This window comes from Cydia splendana, chromosome 3, assembly GCF_910591565.1.
Source record: "Cydia splendana chromosome 3, ilCydSple1.2, whole genome shotgun sequence".
In the NCBI taxonomy this organism is placed as follows: Eukaryota; Metazoa; Arthropoda; class Insecta; order Lepidoptera; family Tortricidae; genus Cydia; species Cydia splendana.
The window spans coordinates 21,357,805-21,375,059 of record NC_085962.1 but is presented as its reverse complement, the minus strand read 5'-3'; the positions used below and the strand labels follow the sequence as shown (position 1 = coordinate 21,375,059).

General features: G+C 38.7%; 1 long non-coding RNA gene across 1 annotated transcript; it reads left to right on the top strand.

Moving 5' to 3' along the window:
- The first annotated feature begins 2,639 nt into the window (after window positions 1-2,639).
- On the top strand, window positions 2,640-3,373 carry LOC134789415 (uncharacterized). The gene is made up of 2 exons (XR_010144060.1): window positions 2,640-3,094; window positions 3,209-3,373. It is a non-coding gene; the product is annotated as an uncharacterized LOC134789415 (long non-coding RNA).
- Window positions 3,374-17,255: the final 13,882 nt, after the last annotated feature.

Here is a 17,255-nt window from a genome sequence, read left to right as displayed (position 1 = left end):
ATCTACATATGAGAATAAAACTAGAACACAAAAACTATCGCTTTCGATGCGTATTTAATTTACAATAAGGAAAATAAATTTTCATAACAATCTTCATTTTACGACTTCGACCATTTCTCGGGAACTCTCGGTTGCTTTCGTTTGGCGGTGCTACAGATTGGACCAAATAATCCGTAAGTTAAAGTAAACTAAATTATGTTTGTCATGTTGGTATACAGGTATTTCTGAGTTTTTCGAATTTTCGAATTAAGTTATTCAAATAACGGCTACCTACTTGACAAATAAGAAATCCTTATCACAGTTACTTATAAACCCTGGCAGGGATACATAATAATGTCGGTATTTAACTAAACATAAGACAAACTCTTTATTTCATCTACGCGAGCGGAGCTGCGGGCCCGTCTAGTATTGTATGAAAATGACCATTTGTAATATTAGGTTTCTATCTGTCCATCACACAACCCTTATCCACGTTCACCTCGACAGTAATTTGACTAATCAGATACTGACCTGTCAGTCATTGTCAACACTATTAAAGAAATATCAAATTAATTTACTTAGCTATCTACGATTTAGTAACTCTATGCACATATAAATGCCACAAACAAATTTACTAAGGTCCACTTGCACTATTCCAGTAACCCGGGGTTAGCCGGTTAAACCTGGCGTTACCATGGTTACCAGTACAATTTGACGCTAGGTTAACGGTTTAACCGCTTAATCCCGGGTTAGTGGAATGGTGCAAGTGGGCCTAAATGACATAAATTCGTGAAAAATCCCGTTCCAAATTTAAACTTATTTCTATTCAAATAAGGTTGTTTTACAGACTTACTGATTCCCTAAGTAACCTGTTCGAGATCCTGAAAACGGTGAAAAATAAAGATACTACTCCTAAAAATACGAGCGATACCTCATTAGATTCGTCATGATGTCTAGAAAAATGTATTCGAAGCGTGTATTAGCACACAAAAAATATCAAAAGTTATAAACAAAAAAAGGGGGGGAAAAGTAGTTATTTTTTATTTCCCCAACATCTCAAAAAGTATTAATATTTAAGAAACCAAAACTAATATTATAAAAGAGGAGGATATTTCCAATCAAACATTTCATACTTGCAGAACTGTATCTCCATTATTTATACTTAAAGTTATTTTTTCAACAATTTAGGCAATTGTTAATGAACTAAATTTTCTCGAAATTCCTTCTTTATTGAAAACGAAAAAGAATGTATAAATAACTATTGTAAAAATTTCTCGCTTTCTAGAACTCTTCTCATATACATGTTTAATAAGATGTTTTAAATACACGATATATTTTTTTAAATTTTAGAATGAATATTTAATACCTTTAAAATTATATTTAATATTACGTAATCGCTTTTTCACGCCGCGCGCGTTTCCTGAAAATGAGGCGCGGAGGGCTGTGTTCAGCGTTGAATAAAAAGTAATAAATAATGGAGATACAGTTCTGCAAGTATGGAATATTTGATTGGAAATATCCTCCTCTTTTATAATATTAATTTTGGTTTCTTAAATATTAATACTTTTTGAGATATTGGGGAAATAAAAAATAACTACTTTTTTCCCCCTTTTTTTGTTTATAACTTTTGATATTTTTGGTGTACTAATACACACTTCGAATACATTTTTCTAGACATCATGACGAATCTAATGAGGTATCACACGTAATTTTAGGGGTAGTATCTCTATTTTTCACCGTTTTCAGGATCTCGAACAGACTCATGGCCGTGTCGCATAATAAACTAGAACTAATATTACAAGCGGAACTCCTTTTCTAATAAGTGAAATTAGAAAAGGAGTTCCGCTTGTAATATTAGTTGTAGTTTATTATGCAACACGGCCCAGGCTGCAGTCAAAAAACTAGTAAAGGTAAGGTTATCCTGATAATTTTTCCGCCATCTTCATACTCGTTTTAGTTGGTTACTGTCTGGTTAGAGTCGGTCCATAAAAAGTCTGCAGCGGATTTGATAGCCCACGCAGTGCAAGTGTCATTTATACGTCATAATTTCATAGAAGTTTGACGTTGAAAATAACACTTGCACTGCGTGGGCTATCAAATCCGCTGCAGACTATTCTTGGTCTGACTCTAGCTGCCTCTTAGCTATAGTTTTTGCGAAAATCGCCAGGACAGAGGAGAAATTTTTTGTATGAAAACTTGCAACTTTATCGAAACTACTGCAGTCTAAAATGAAGTCAAAATCAGTCTATGTGTTGCGAACTCCTTTGTAATCAAAGTCAGATATTTTAAATTTGTATTTTTTTATGATTCTTGACAATATGTCACTCTAAAATAAATGGCTAAACGTTTCGTGCATATTTTCTCTCGGGCTATATTTTCTCTTATTTCCTACACCTGGCGACCGTTAAACATTATGGAAAAGTTATTAAAAGAGAGAAGTATAGCCAGGAGGCTATTCACAACCGCAAAAAACGATATTGAGGCTAAATTAGAGTCGACCGACATCGACGAAATCACCGCGGCCTTTAACAAGCTCCAGCTTCGAGCCGATTCCTTGTTCAACGTCGACCAACGTATAAAAGAACAATGGCTAAAAACGGACGAGATGACTGAAGATGAAATTTACGAAGACTGCATGACCAGCGAGAAGATAAGGAGCGTATAAAAGTCATGTACGACAACGTTTCCCGGAAGAACGAACGCAAGAAGAGGTCTCGCAAGTCTAGCGGCAGCGATGAGTCGAATAATACAGACAAATCTCATCAATGTTGTGAGAAGTCGGCATGCAGTTCTGCATGTCATTCAAGACGATTCCGTCTACCGAAATTTGAGTTACGGAAGTTTGACGGCAATACGAAAAACTGGATTGGTTTTTGGTGTCAATTTCAGAAAATCGACGACGACGAATCTATAGACGACGGAGATAAGTTTCAGTATTTATACCAGTGCACTGTTCCAGATACTCCGGCGCGAGAGATCGTCGAGAGCTTTCCGCCGTCAGGAGCTAACTATAAGAAGGCTGTTGAGCAATTGAAGTCCAGGTTTGCACGTGACGAAATGTTGATCGACATTTATGTGCGTGAACTGCTTAATCTTGTATTAGCACAAGCAAAAGGTAATACTTCCTATAAATTAGGCCACTTATACGATAAATTAAATACGCAATTACAAGCACTACAAAGCTTAGGTGTCACTATAGATAAATACGCTGCTTTACTTTTCCCTTTAGTTGAGTCCGCCTTGCCCGAATCTGTTTTACGAGCATGGCAGAGGTCCCACGTACTCGAGGAGAAGAGCGAGGATCATCTGAACCGGCTTATGCAGTTCCTGAAACGCGAAGTGGAGTCGGAGGAGCGGATCCAGCTTGCGCGTAGCGGGATAGCATCGGGTGACAGTTTGCATAGCGTTTCTACTCAACCTACCGCGGCATGTTTGGTGTCAACGGAAGACGCAGGTAAGAAGATTTGTTGCGTTTGGTGTGAAAAGGCATCGCATAGCAGCTTCGAGTGCTACAAAGCTAACAAGATGTCGTATGAAGCTAGGAAGGAAGTGCTAAATAAAAAAGGAGCATGCCATATTTGTTTAAAAACGGGACATAATTCGAAAACATGCAGAAATTTCACAAAATGCCTTTTCTGCTCCAAACGTCATTCTGTATTGATGTGCCCTGACATTAAAACGTCAAGTAAAAATGAAATTGATAAAACCTCAGATATTGAAACGTCAAACTTAAATAATAACGTAACTCAATATAAGGCTAGTACTATACTGTTGCAAACGTTTATGGCGAATATTATAAGCGATAAGAAATGTATACCGGTACGATGCTTTATTGATTCGGGAGCACAGAAGACTTATTTACGTCGCGATATAATAGAAAGTTTAAATTTGAAGCCTGTTGGCAAAGAAATCGTGTCGAATTGTCTTTTTGGCGGGATCGAAACTAAAAAGGAACTGTTTCATACCTACGAGTTCACTGTAGCAAGCTTGGATAAGAAGTTTCAATGTACAATGACCGCGCGCGACAAGTCTAAGCTCTGCGGGTACGTTCCTCGTTTAAATGTAGATCATGAGATGTTCAAAGAGTTGCAGAAACATAATATCACCCTAAGCGACGTCGGTGATGCGGCCGCGCCTGACATCGGGCTGTTGATCGGCGCAGATCACGCAGGCGTGTTGCTCACGGAGAGTTTCGTGGAACTGAACAATAACCTCGTGGCAATAAAGAACAAATTTGGATGGACGCTTCAAGGACCTATCATGAATGTATGCAGTGTCCTAATGAACGTAGTATTGGAAAATGAATGTAAGTTGAAAGTTGATGACAGAGAAGTCAACATAAAAACTAAGAAAGTTGTGCTCGCTAACAATACTGCAGATTATAGTAGGTTTGTGAGTACACTTATTTACCTATGTAAATACATTATAGACCTAACCGGTCCTCTTTTCCTGCGGTTCGGAGGGATGATATGGATAATTTTATACACGTGTGTCGTGCACCTGACCAAACTGACCATATCGCTGACGACCAAAGCCTTTCTTATGGACGTACGAAGAGTTTTCACAAGACGTGGAAGAGTTGGCGCAAATTACACGGATAACAGCACTAACTTCCGCGGAAATGAAACTGGTTCAGAAACGAGTACATGGGGATGCTCATCCAGAAGGGCAAGGAGACGGACTCGCATTTAAGGGTAGGTGATATAGTTTATTAGACACAGTTTATTAAGTGGTCTTTAGGGATGATTGTGTACGAGTGGCTAAGGTGCGCACAGCATATGGACAATTAACACGAGCCGTTCAACACCTGTACCCGCTTGAAACACAGGACTCTACCGAGATCTAGAGAAGAGTTTTGGGCCTCTTGCCCAAAAGGTGGGAGGATGTTGCGAACTCCTTTGTAATCAAAGTCAGATATTTTAAATTTGTATTTTTTTATGATTCTTGACAATATGTCACTCTAAAATAAATGGCTAAACGTTTCGTGCATATTTTCTTTCGGGCTATAAATTTTTTGCAAGCTTTCTAATGGTACCCAACACGATTCTTACAAATTAAAAATAAATTCAATTTACCCTTTTCAACCCCCCAAATTTCCCCCTAAAATGAGAAATAAGCAGTTTTGACTTATTTGTAATATTAGTGGTGCTAATTACTACAACTGTTCCAAATTTTAGGTATCTACGTCAAACGGTCTTTGAGAAAAACGCATACGCATTTAACTAATTTGCAAGACCGAAGTGATCACATAAGTTTTCTGTGAACAAAGTTTTGTACAGAACACTAAAAATTGTCATCTATCCTATTATGTCTTCACACATTAAGAATCACTAGCATTCTTAGCTCTCAAAAATCACTGGTACTTATCCAAAACAATGTAGTTTTTACCAATATATCTAAACAATTTACCACCAAGAATGAAGTGTTTCGTCGTCGAATATTAAGTCAATTGGGCCTATAGTAGTAAATATATTTTTTCTGACTGTTTCATGGGATTACTCTATTCAACGGAAATCCAATTCCAGTAAGCTTCAGTATTATAAAATCGTCGTTTTTATTCGGAACTTGTCAAAAACTAAGTGCGAAGTCAAATAGTTTTGTTTGTTAGTTTTAATCCATTGTCCACGTAAAATAAGTAGAAACATAATTTTTTAAATAATCTAATGGGTGGAATTGCCTTGTTGAAAATATTCCACATTCAATTTACACGGAGGATGGCGAGCGGTGGCAGTATCGCTTTGTGTTACCATCGCAGTGGTATAACGACTATTCAATTTACTCTTTTCATTGTATTTTTGCTAACTTTCCTCGCTTTTCGCTGCAGGATGGCTTCATGACTCCTGCATTTATATGCGAAAAAAATATCTGTGAAAGTAGGTAGCTGTTTTGATCCATGGTTTCCATAGGGCCCCTTGATTTAATTATTCAACACAGTACAGATATCCATACCCTTACCAGGGAGGCACTGGCAGTGTCAACACATATATACCTACGCTAACGTCTACGTAACTCACTTTCTATGTATCTCATGGGGTGCGTTTCACTGTATATAACAACTATGGATATATTATTGGTCTGTCGGAGCGTGACTCCAGGAGGACGTATGGCAGCGTTATAGTTCAGTTTTAGACGCCTGTAGAAAGTCGATTAGCAATGTTTGGCTACGTATTACTTGGTTGTAACGGAATAATAGAGTAGCGTAAAGAGTGGCGACATCTATTGGCGTGTTGTTGAACTAAGATGACAGGTAGAAGGCTTTGGAATGTCAAGTAGTGTAACTTGGGTGAAGTTAGGTACGAGTTGGCATTTTTGTCGTTATGTTGGTAGACCGGTCGAGCAGGTTTGCCTACTTGACTTAAAGGCGGGAGCGGGGAGGCTCCTCGGGCAGAATTGATCGAGCCGCGCTAGAGAACGGACGTTAGCCAACCTCGTGCCTAATTCGCCACGTTCCTGAAGGCTTATACCTGAATGATTATTCTGAAAGCTTATAGAATCCAACGTTCTTTAACCATTTAGCTAAGTGTTTTATTTCAAGTGTTATTTTGATTTCTTACGTGTGATTAGAAGCTTACCTTTGTAAAATAAAGAGAAGAAGTGTTGTGTTGAAAAGATGTGTCCCGCCGAGTTTGTTGCCGGTCCCATATTGGGATACCCTTCTCCAATTGAGAAGGAATTAAATCTTCTCGGGTCAGAGGTGTACGGTTGGAGCCGGCCTAGCTTGACTTGATTAAAGACTTGAACGATTTTATGCGATCTTTTTATTTGAGTGCAACCCAAATACATCCCAATAGCGACTAGATATTTTAGTAGGCACTAGTATGGTTAACAAGTCCGAAAGTTTATTTCATGCACTGGTAGCATACTGAGTTAGCTGTGAAGTAATACATTGAGATACTACGCCCACCCGCCATCCTGTACAAAACCCATCCATGCCCCTCCGTCAGGTCGATATAACGATCAAGGGATATAATTTATAAAACATATACATACGAATGACATATTTTTATCAGATATATCTCTCATACAGTATAACAGGTATTTGATGTTCAATCTAATGCCAAGGTAGTATAACGCACATACTTTATAATAAAAGGTTCGGTATAACATTAATTGGCTATTATGTATTATAGACATATTTTTTATATTGGAGTGTCGTATCAAGTATGGTATAGGTTAAAAAACTAGACAGAGGTATCCCCATGTCTAAAGAGGAAGGTGGCTCGGGGGGCTCGCACAACAAAGAAGAGCATGTACAGTCACCTGCAATAATATGTTACACAACGAAGGCCGCAAAAATATCTGACACAATCTTATTTTGTAGAGCCATAAGAGCGTGTCAGATATTTTTGCGGCCTTCGAAGAGTAACATATTATTGCAGGTGACTGTACAACCGTAATTTTAGGTTGGTTTAGGTTAGGTTCGTAAGTTACCTTTTATCCTTCAGAGCAGAAAACAGAAGCCCCGCAAAGCGGGGCTTCGTCGATTTGTCACCAAGTCGTACTTGCATGTTAAAACCTATATTAGTGTGAAAAATGTACATAGATATTATGATTACTAAAATGTAAGCTGTCCGCATACATTTAATTTTATGGATTGATCCTAATATAATTTCACACACGATAAAGTAATAAAGTTATATTTTTCAGTCATTTACAAATTTTGGGTGATTCAATTTTAGGGATGAAATGTTTAATGTATGTAATATGATAAAATATACAGCTAGAAATTATGTCATTTATAACTTATATTGGGTACTCGTTATATTAAATTTATTTTATATTATCTACCCTTAACTATACCATACAAAATTATTCCTCTTGTTGGTATACACAATATTGATTATATCTTTCAAAATTATACCATATGTTGTTATATCGAATGAAAATAGATCATTTATTGTTATAGCGATCATTACACACCCGTATCTCATGATGTATAGAAAGTAAATTACGTAGACGTTAGCATACAAGTCAGTGTTGACACTGTCAGTGACTCGTGGTACGCGGGTCATGGTAATAAGCCATTTACGCAATACCTATTTATTGATTTTCATAGATTTTGCTAAGATTAGGTCGACTAATAACGACTCTTTTATTAGGCAGGTTGCCCTGAAAATCAGCGTGGTAACATCCCAGTCACAAGTGGCAATCATTTTGATATTTATTGATTGGATCTTGTTTTCTGTAGACTTACTCTGTCTTTGTCACATTATATTCTACTCCATCTTGTACCACCCTCCTCAACATAAAATATAACGTTGTAGACAGTCGGCGGCATACCTATATAACGGACCAATGCATACAATACATGTTTGTTACACGTCACGTGGCATCGCCACATTGTTACGATGTCTATACTCTACGTATTGCATGTATTAATTGGTGACCCAATTAATACATGCAATACGACGACGAGTACAATGTTGCACAATGCACTTGTAGTCTGTTCGAGAAACGGAAAACGGTGAAAAATAGAGATAATACTCCTAAAACTACGTGTCATACCTCATTAGATTCGAAATGATGTCTAGAAAAATGTATTCGAAGCGTGTATAAGCACACAAAAAATATCAAAGTTATAAACAAAAACAGGGGGAAAAACGTAGATTTTTTTTATTTCCCTAATATCTCAGAAAGTATTAATATTTAAAAACCAAAAATAATATTATAAAAGAGGAGGATATTTCCAATCAAACATTCCATACTTGCAGAACTGTATCTCCATTATTTATACTTTTTATTCAACGCTGAATACAGCCCTCCGCGCCTCATTTTCGAGAAACGCGCGCGGCGTGAAAAAACGATTACGTAACATTAAATCTAATTTAAAAAAATATTAAATATTAATTGAAAATTAAAAAAAAAATATGTTATATTTAGAACATGTCAACAAATGTAATACTTGTAGAAATTGATCTTAAAGTTATTTTTTCAACAAGTTAGGCAATTGTTAATGAACAAAATTTTCTCGAAATTCCTTCTTTATCGAAAACGAAAAAAAATGTATAAATAACTATTGTAAAATGTTGTCGCTTTCTAGAGGTCTTCTCATATACATGCTTAATAAGATCACATTAGAAAAGTTTTAATAAAGTTAATACTTTGCTTAAAATAAGTTTTAGAATAACAGAAAATTGACGAAAAACGAAAAATCAAGGTAAAATTGTAAAATATAAAACAATATTATAACCAAACTATTAATTTTTTCAGAACTTTTATAACGTGATCTCATTAAGCATGTATATGAGAAAGGCTCTAGAAAGCGACGAAATTTTACAATAGTTATCTATGTATACTATTTTTTTTCGTTTTCAATGAAGAAGGAATTTCGAGAAAATTTTGTTCATTAACAATTGCCTAACTTGTTGAAAAAATAACTTTAAGATAAATTTCTACAACTATTACATTTGTGAACATGTTCTAAATACACCATTTTTTTTTAAATTTTTCAATGAATATTTAATACCTTTAAAATTATATTTAATGTTACGTAATCGCTTTTTCACGCCACGCGCGTTTCCCGAAAATGAGGCGCGGAGGGCTGTGTTCAGTGTTGAATAAAAAGTATAAATAATGGAGATACAGTTCTGCAAGTATGGAGTGTTTTATTTGAAATATCCTCTTCTTTGATAATGTTAATTTTGTTATCTTAAACATTAATACGTTTTGAGATATTGGGGAAATAAAACATAACTACTTTTTGTAAAGTATCCAGTAAATCCCTCGGGATATTTATATTAGCGGGAGCACAAGGAAACACAACCGTTAGGAATCTACATATATTGCAAGAATGAGCCTTAGATCTACCCGCGCTGTCAAGCGTTTATTAATGTATCTGTATGTACCTACATTACATCCCTCCACACTTAATTACAATTACAACCCCAAATGAAGGACTTATCTACTTAACCTAAGGTAACCCTTAACCTAATACTTATACTTAGGAGGATTGTCTACACGACATTGTCTCACATGACGCTCAGGGCGAGTCTGGGGCGGTACAGGTGCGTTCGGCGCTTTAGCAGGGCTCGGCTGAGGATCTTCGCGGTCGGCGTCGTGCCACATCTCTTCTTCTCCCTCTTCTTCGAGCTCGCCATTACCTATGCCCTCACCCAACTCTTCGGTCCTCACCACTGGTTCCTGTGTAGTTTGAACCAAATCTTCATTTGGCCCTACCAGCGAACTTAACCTACTTGTCCTCCGTCTCAACTGATCGATATGTCTGTGCACTTCCTTACCATCCTTATCAATAACCTTATAATTTGTTCTGCCTAATTCTTTTGAAACCGTACCTGGAACCCACTTCTCACCTTGTAAGTATTGTCTGTACCACACTGTGTCTCCCGCCTCCACCCTCCGCTGCGTCCCTCCCGCCGCCTCCGTCTGTTTTTTCTGTGCGGCTAAGACCTTAGCTCCCCTATCTGGCTTTAAAGCGTCTAACCTAGTGCGAAGTCTACGATTCATTAGAAGCATAGAAGGCGTTTCCCCCGTTGAGGAATGTTCCGTGTTACGGTAATGCAATAAATAAGTATTTAAAGATTCTGAAACCGGTTTCTGTTCCGATATAGCTTTCTTTATCACTCGTTTCACAGTTTTAACCGCGTTCTCACAGGCCCCATTGGACGCGGGGTGGTAGGGCGCTGTGAATATGTGCTCAATAAAATTACGACTGGTGTGTTCTTTAAATTCCTTACTGGTAAACGGTGGGCCATTGTCTGAGACCAACTGTTTAGGCAAACCGTACCTACTCCACAATTCAGTTAGTATATTTATAGTAATACTAGCGGCCGTACTTGGCACTTGAAATACCTCAATCCATTTCGACATGGCGTCTAGCACGACGAGATACATTTTTCCGTTAATAGGTCCCAGGTAATCTAAATGCAACCTCGCCCAGGGCCGCGCGGGCCAGGGCCAGGCGCTCGGCGCGTGTCGCGGCGGCTGGTCCGCGTGCGCCGCGCACACCGCGCACGCCCGGCACGCCGCCTCCACGGCCTCGTCTACCCCGGGCCACCAAACGTAACTACGGGCCATCGCTTTAGATTTCACGATACCCATATGGGGTTCGTGAATTATTTCTAATACTTTAGCCCTACAGCTCTCCGGTATCACTACTCTATGGCCCCACATTAGGCAGCCGAGCTCCTCGTAAAGCTCTTGTTTCCTATTAAAATATGGCCTTAAGTTATCTATGTCGCATTCTGGCGGCCAACCGTCCCTAACGTACGATAAAACCCTACTAAGCATGGCGTCCTTAGCGGTTTTTAATTTTACTACATTGTAATCTAGCAGTAAAGCCTCTTGAGCGAAATGTAAATATGTCTGCTCCGGAATAGTAGCCTCCTCCGACCGCCCCGCCTCCGGCAACCGCGACAAGCCGTCCGCGCAGTTCTCTGTAGTTTTGACGTATTCTATCTCGTAATCGTACGCGGACAAAATAACAGCCCACCTCTGTATTCTACTAGCGGTCATTTGAGGAATGTTTTTATGTTGGCCGAATATTGAAACCAAAGGTTTGTGATCGGTGCGTAATAAAAATTTGCGACCGTATAAATATTGGTGAAATTTCTTTAACGCGAATATTATAGCTAACCCTTCGCGATGAATCTGCGAATAATTCTTTTCCGCATCACTAAGTGACCTCGACGCAAACGCGACTGCCCGCTCGCGCCCCCTATCGTCCCTTTGTGAAAGCACTGCCCCGACGCCCCTGGGGCTCGCGTCACAAGTGAGTACCAGCGGGAGGTCTGGATCGTAGTGAGCCAGTACCTCCGCGCTCGTTAGCAATGTCTTTACTTCCCGAAAAGACCACTCACATTCCCCATCCCAGTTCCAGATTACATTTTTCCGTAATAAGTTATACAGTGGAGCTAATATGAAACTAATATTTTTAATGAACTTCGCAAAGAAATTGACCATCCCTAGAAAAGAACGTAATTCGGTCACGTTTTGTGGAGCCGCCATTTTTAGAATTGAATTTATTTTTGACTTATCTGCCCTGATCCCGTCTTTGGTGACCCCGTACCCCAGATAAGTAACCTCTTGGGTTAAGAACACGCATTTACTTTTCTTCAACTTTAGCCCGTTATCTAACAAACGTTGTAGAACCAATTCGAGAGAGTGAATATGCTCCGCCTCTGTCTTACCCCCTATTATCACATCGTCCAAAAATACCTGAACGTTTGGAATGCCTTTTAATAAGCCCGTCATTATTCTTTGGAAAATACCTACACTTGATGCCAGTCCATAAACTAAACGATTATACCTGAAAAGGCCTCGATGCGTATTTATTACGGTGTACATCTTAGACTCGTCCAGTTCCACCTGGTTGTATGCCTGCGATAAGTCAATTTTGCTAAAATATTTATTACCGTTCAAACCTACTAGCACATCGTCAATTTTAGGCAAAGGATAACGATCGATCAGTAAGACGGGGTTCAAAGTAGATTTATAATCCGCACACAGTCTAAGAGTGCCATCAGGCTTAGGAATAGGTACCAGTGGCGAGGCCCAGTCGGAGTGGTCCACGGGCTCGATGACGCCCGCGCGCAGCATGGCGTCCAGCTCGGCGTCCACCCGCGCGCACAGCGCGTACGGCAGCGGCGCTTGGGCAGGGGTGGTTCACCGCTCGCGCATAGGTCACGCCGTCACTCTCAGCAAATAACCGCTGGCGAATAATGTCACTATTTATTCCACACACGAACTGATCCCGCATGTTGTCATCCAGTTTATCTCCGAACTTGCAATACCTTGACAATTTTTTTAATTCCGCAACATAACCGGCTATAGTTTCATCCGCGCCCTGTCTCCTTTGTCTAAACCGGAACCGCTCTGCCAACGCCGATGGCGCCGGCTGTAAGTGATCACTCATGCACTTTACCGCCTCGTCAAATGTTAACTTTTCAGGTTCTTTCGGGCTGGCCAAATTCACTAATAGTTCATATGCTTCGTCCCCCATGGACGCGATAAGCACTGGTAACTTCATATCGTCCGCCACTTTATTAACCTTTATGTACATTTTGAGCCGATCCACGTACGACGACCACACCCCGCACTTAACGTCGAACACACTTAATTTTCCGATCGACATATCGAACTCCGGTGTTAATTTTAATGTCCGTCGAGAGATAACTTATTTAATTGACTCGTCGCCACTGTAAAGTATCCAGTAAATCCCTCGGGATATTTATATTAGCGGGAGCACAAGGAAACACAACCGTTAGGAATCTACATATATTGCAAGAATGAGCCTTAGATCTACCCGCGCTGTCAAGCGTTTATTAATGTATCTGTATGTACCTACATTACACTTTTTTCCCCCCTTTTTTGTTTATAACTTTTGATATTTTTTGTGTGCTAATACACGCTTCGAATACATTTTTCTAGGCATCATGACGAATCTAATGAGGTATCACACGTATTTTTAGGAGTATTATCTTTATTTTTCACCGTTTTCATCAGGATCTCGAACATATTATTGTTTATTGTTGAGTAACCTCGCTATATTAACAATTTTATCGAACTGAATTTTTTGAATGAAGTTAGTTGAATGCAGCTAGTGATGGGCTACAGCTCCTGGCTCCAGTTGCAGCTCGGTGCAGTTAAAGCTGAGTGCTACTGATGGAGTCCTGTCGGATGGGTGAACCAAATCTCTTACCACAATTTAACCACTCGTCTAGAGTGAAGTCCTGAGAGAAACAAATATTCGTGAAAACGTAAGCCTATTCCTAATCTATTTAAGTACATACTGGGTAATGTACACTAGCGGCGCGATTCGGGAAATGAATTAGAGATTCACTAGATATGAAATAGTAAAGTTATGTGACGTTCCACGGCAAAAGGTACCATTGCCCCAACTGAATTTTGGAGCGGCGTTAATAATAGCGTAAGCGCCAGCCGCCATAAGGTACCTTTTGCTATGGAACGTCACATATCTTTACTATTTCATATCTAGTGAATCTCTAATTCATTTCCCGAATCGCGCCGTAGTACATTACCCATAGGTTCATCCTAGTTAGAAAAAATACGAATTTGTTCTATACTAGGATGAGCCGGTCGCACATTGGACGCAACGATACCATGTGTCAGATAATATATGTACAGTCTAGTAAATTGTAGAAGTACTAAAATGATAAGTTGTTCCCAGTGGTAAAAGTTGAGAAAAAAGCTTTCCACACATGTTTGAGGAAAGAGTACTTATGTATTTATGTTTATGTAAGTGGTTCTGTAGCACCGGTGTGTTAACACCAGGTTTAACTTTACCACAGTATAATAAAGAGTACTAACGTACAGTATGGACACTCCCTGCCTCCCGTTGAAAGTGCCGCCCACCCGCTCTCGATTACCTCACAGTTACCGGCTGGCAAGGACGCGACGACGCGGTGCGCAGAGCGGAGGCCACGTAAAATATTCAAATATTAAACAAATATTTACAAAACCTATCAGATCACACTGAAAACAACACAATATCTATATGAACAAAAAATCATGCTTTCAAGTTACGTAATATTTTGGTGGCCTGATTTTCCTTACAAAAATTTTGTTACTTCGTTTATACTGATTCAAAATAGGAAACTATTGTATAAATCGAGCTTAGATTTAGATACCCACCTTACAGCATAATACGATTCTTATTTCTTCATAATTCGCGCAATCAGTTTTGAGTCATTGAGGTCATCGAACTTGACAACAAAATGGCGGGAACCCTAGCACGTCTTATCTCACTCACACAAGCATGGTACGCGTTCACCTACACGAGCTTAGACTGTGTGCGTAGGAATGCGTTTGTTTCATACATTTGATCGCCAGTGTCCGAGGTGTGACTTTACTATGCTCTGGCCGTATGGCAGTAGGTATTATCATTATTTACTTTTGTTTTCTTTTAGCTTTAATTATTAAAGTTCCGTTCATCCTTACGTGTAATATTAAATTATCTTTACATATACTGTTAGGATGCATGTAGATATATGTCAGTAGAAATAAGGCTAGCTACGTTTCTCGCCAGGTTAATTATATGAAATTATGACGTCACTGGGGATGCCAGCTCGCCGGTTCGCGCGAAGTTAAAACGTATGCAGTTTCTGAACTTTCCTGTAATTTAATCCTGTTTCATTCTCAGAGACAACGGCGAAATTTTTGGACGAGTTCAACTGAATATTTAATGAAACGATCTAGAAAACAGGAACTGTTCAGTGTTCGGGAATGAAGTGTCTAATTTAGAGAAAATAAATGTTATTATTACTGTTGTATTATTATATTTCAGCCAAAATGTATCAATTTACTGATAATGAAGTGAATGGTTAATTTATATATAATTACGCTTTATTCAAAATGTAATTGCCTCTAAATTGTTTGGCTAACGAACCGACACAACATATTGTATACTAGATACTTAGTTGAGACATTAAGTAGGTACATATTCTTTGATTTGGAGCAAAACATCCCATCATTAAGGTATTTTTTATCTGTCTAAACCTCGACTACCCAGAACCCACTTGCATCCTTGAAGGAATCGCAGAAATTAAATTTTATTGCAGCGAAAAGAGAAAATAAAATTGCTTTCACATTTTAGTTCGGGTAGAAAGGAAGGCAAATTTGGTTGGCTGTCTGTATGTAGCAGGTCGTATATGTATACATGAAGGTGAAACAGCGGCTAAAGTGCAGGTAAAAAAAGGTGAAAAAGTAGAACTGGAGCTCGTTGAAAGAGAAACACGTTCGGTGAGGAGTAATGCATTTTGCGATGTTCGCCGGCGCTTGCTGATGACATTTGTTAATTGCGCTTCTTAAATTATACTAACTGAAACTGCGCGTTCTAAACGAGTCACTGGAGTGCTCCCGATATTAGTTTGAATGGAACGTTTGAAGTTTTTTTTACCTCTTTTATTAACTTTTATATCTTTTTGTATGGATTAACCTACAATAAATGCTAGAAATTAAACTATGTACCTACTTGCCAAACGAAATGTATTGAAATCACGTCTCAAACTTGACTTAAGCGGCGAACAAGACTTGGCAAGTCCACTTAGTGGACTATAAGATGTACCTACACCAAAATCTATATGTAAATATTCCTCATTTAAAACTTTAAACGGTTTCTCTCGCTTAAGTTGAAAATTAATGCAGGGCGCCAGTTTTATATAAGCAAGGCGGCGAGCGGCGTTGTATAATTTTTTTATTAGAGCCGAGATTCAACGTTAAGGGATCTATACATCGTGAATCATGTATAATTATAATGCAGGGGGTCGCTATTATATTTAATTACAGACCACACAGCGGATTTCATTTAGTTGACACGTGGAAATTTGTCTTGTCGCCGCTTGTGCGCGCGTATTCAATGCGCGGTCGGAATGCAGAGCATTCTCGATCCTTTTGATGAGAGCTAAGATTAATCTCGGAGGGTTTGAAGAGCTCGAAGCTCAAAGGAAGTTTTAGAATATAAGTGTATTAATAAAGATTTTTTCAGTCTCTCGTTAGATACCTACTCTGTCATAGCAATAAGTGTCTTTATTAATTTTTTCAGCGGCTTTTGTTATGGAAGCTTTGCAGACAAATTCGTAATCAGTATTTTACTCATACTGATGTGATTATTGTTGTATAATTATTAAATTATGAAGATTGTAATATTAATATGCACTTACGGGATAAGTTACTTATTTTTTCACATAAATGGGTAAATCTATAGTGATGAAAGAATTAGAGTATGTCCGTGCCTGTGGATTAAAACAAACACAATGTAAAGTGTCATTCTATTGAACTTGTCATCATTCAGAGACAATTTCAATATGGCGGTTTGTTTACATAGTTAGCAAGTTCTATAGAATGACACTTTAACTATAAATATGTGCCGATACGTTACCAGTACCGGTTGTTCACAACCCACAAGAAGAAAAATGGCCCTAAAAAGAAAAGTGGCCCGTAAATGTGCATCTGATAACCACAGATTTTTGGGACTACATTAATCTTATGATTCTGGAATACAATATAGAGGTATCACTCTCAAATATTAACATTTCAGAGTGATGTTTTGTTTTGGTTGAAACATTCTACGAACCTGTGATGGCTGGAGCTCGAGTGTCCGGTGGTGGAGCTGGACATGGGCGAGCGCGCTGGGAACGCGGCCGCGCCGTGACCGCCCTCCGACATTACGAATTCTGCAACAACATTTATAGGTATTATGGAACAATCTCACAAAAAAATTCCCACTATAAGTTGAATGAGTTTTTAGTTAAATACAAATAAGATGCGTTAACTTTACAGTTATATTCTCTTCAAGGAAG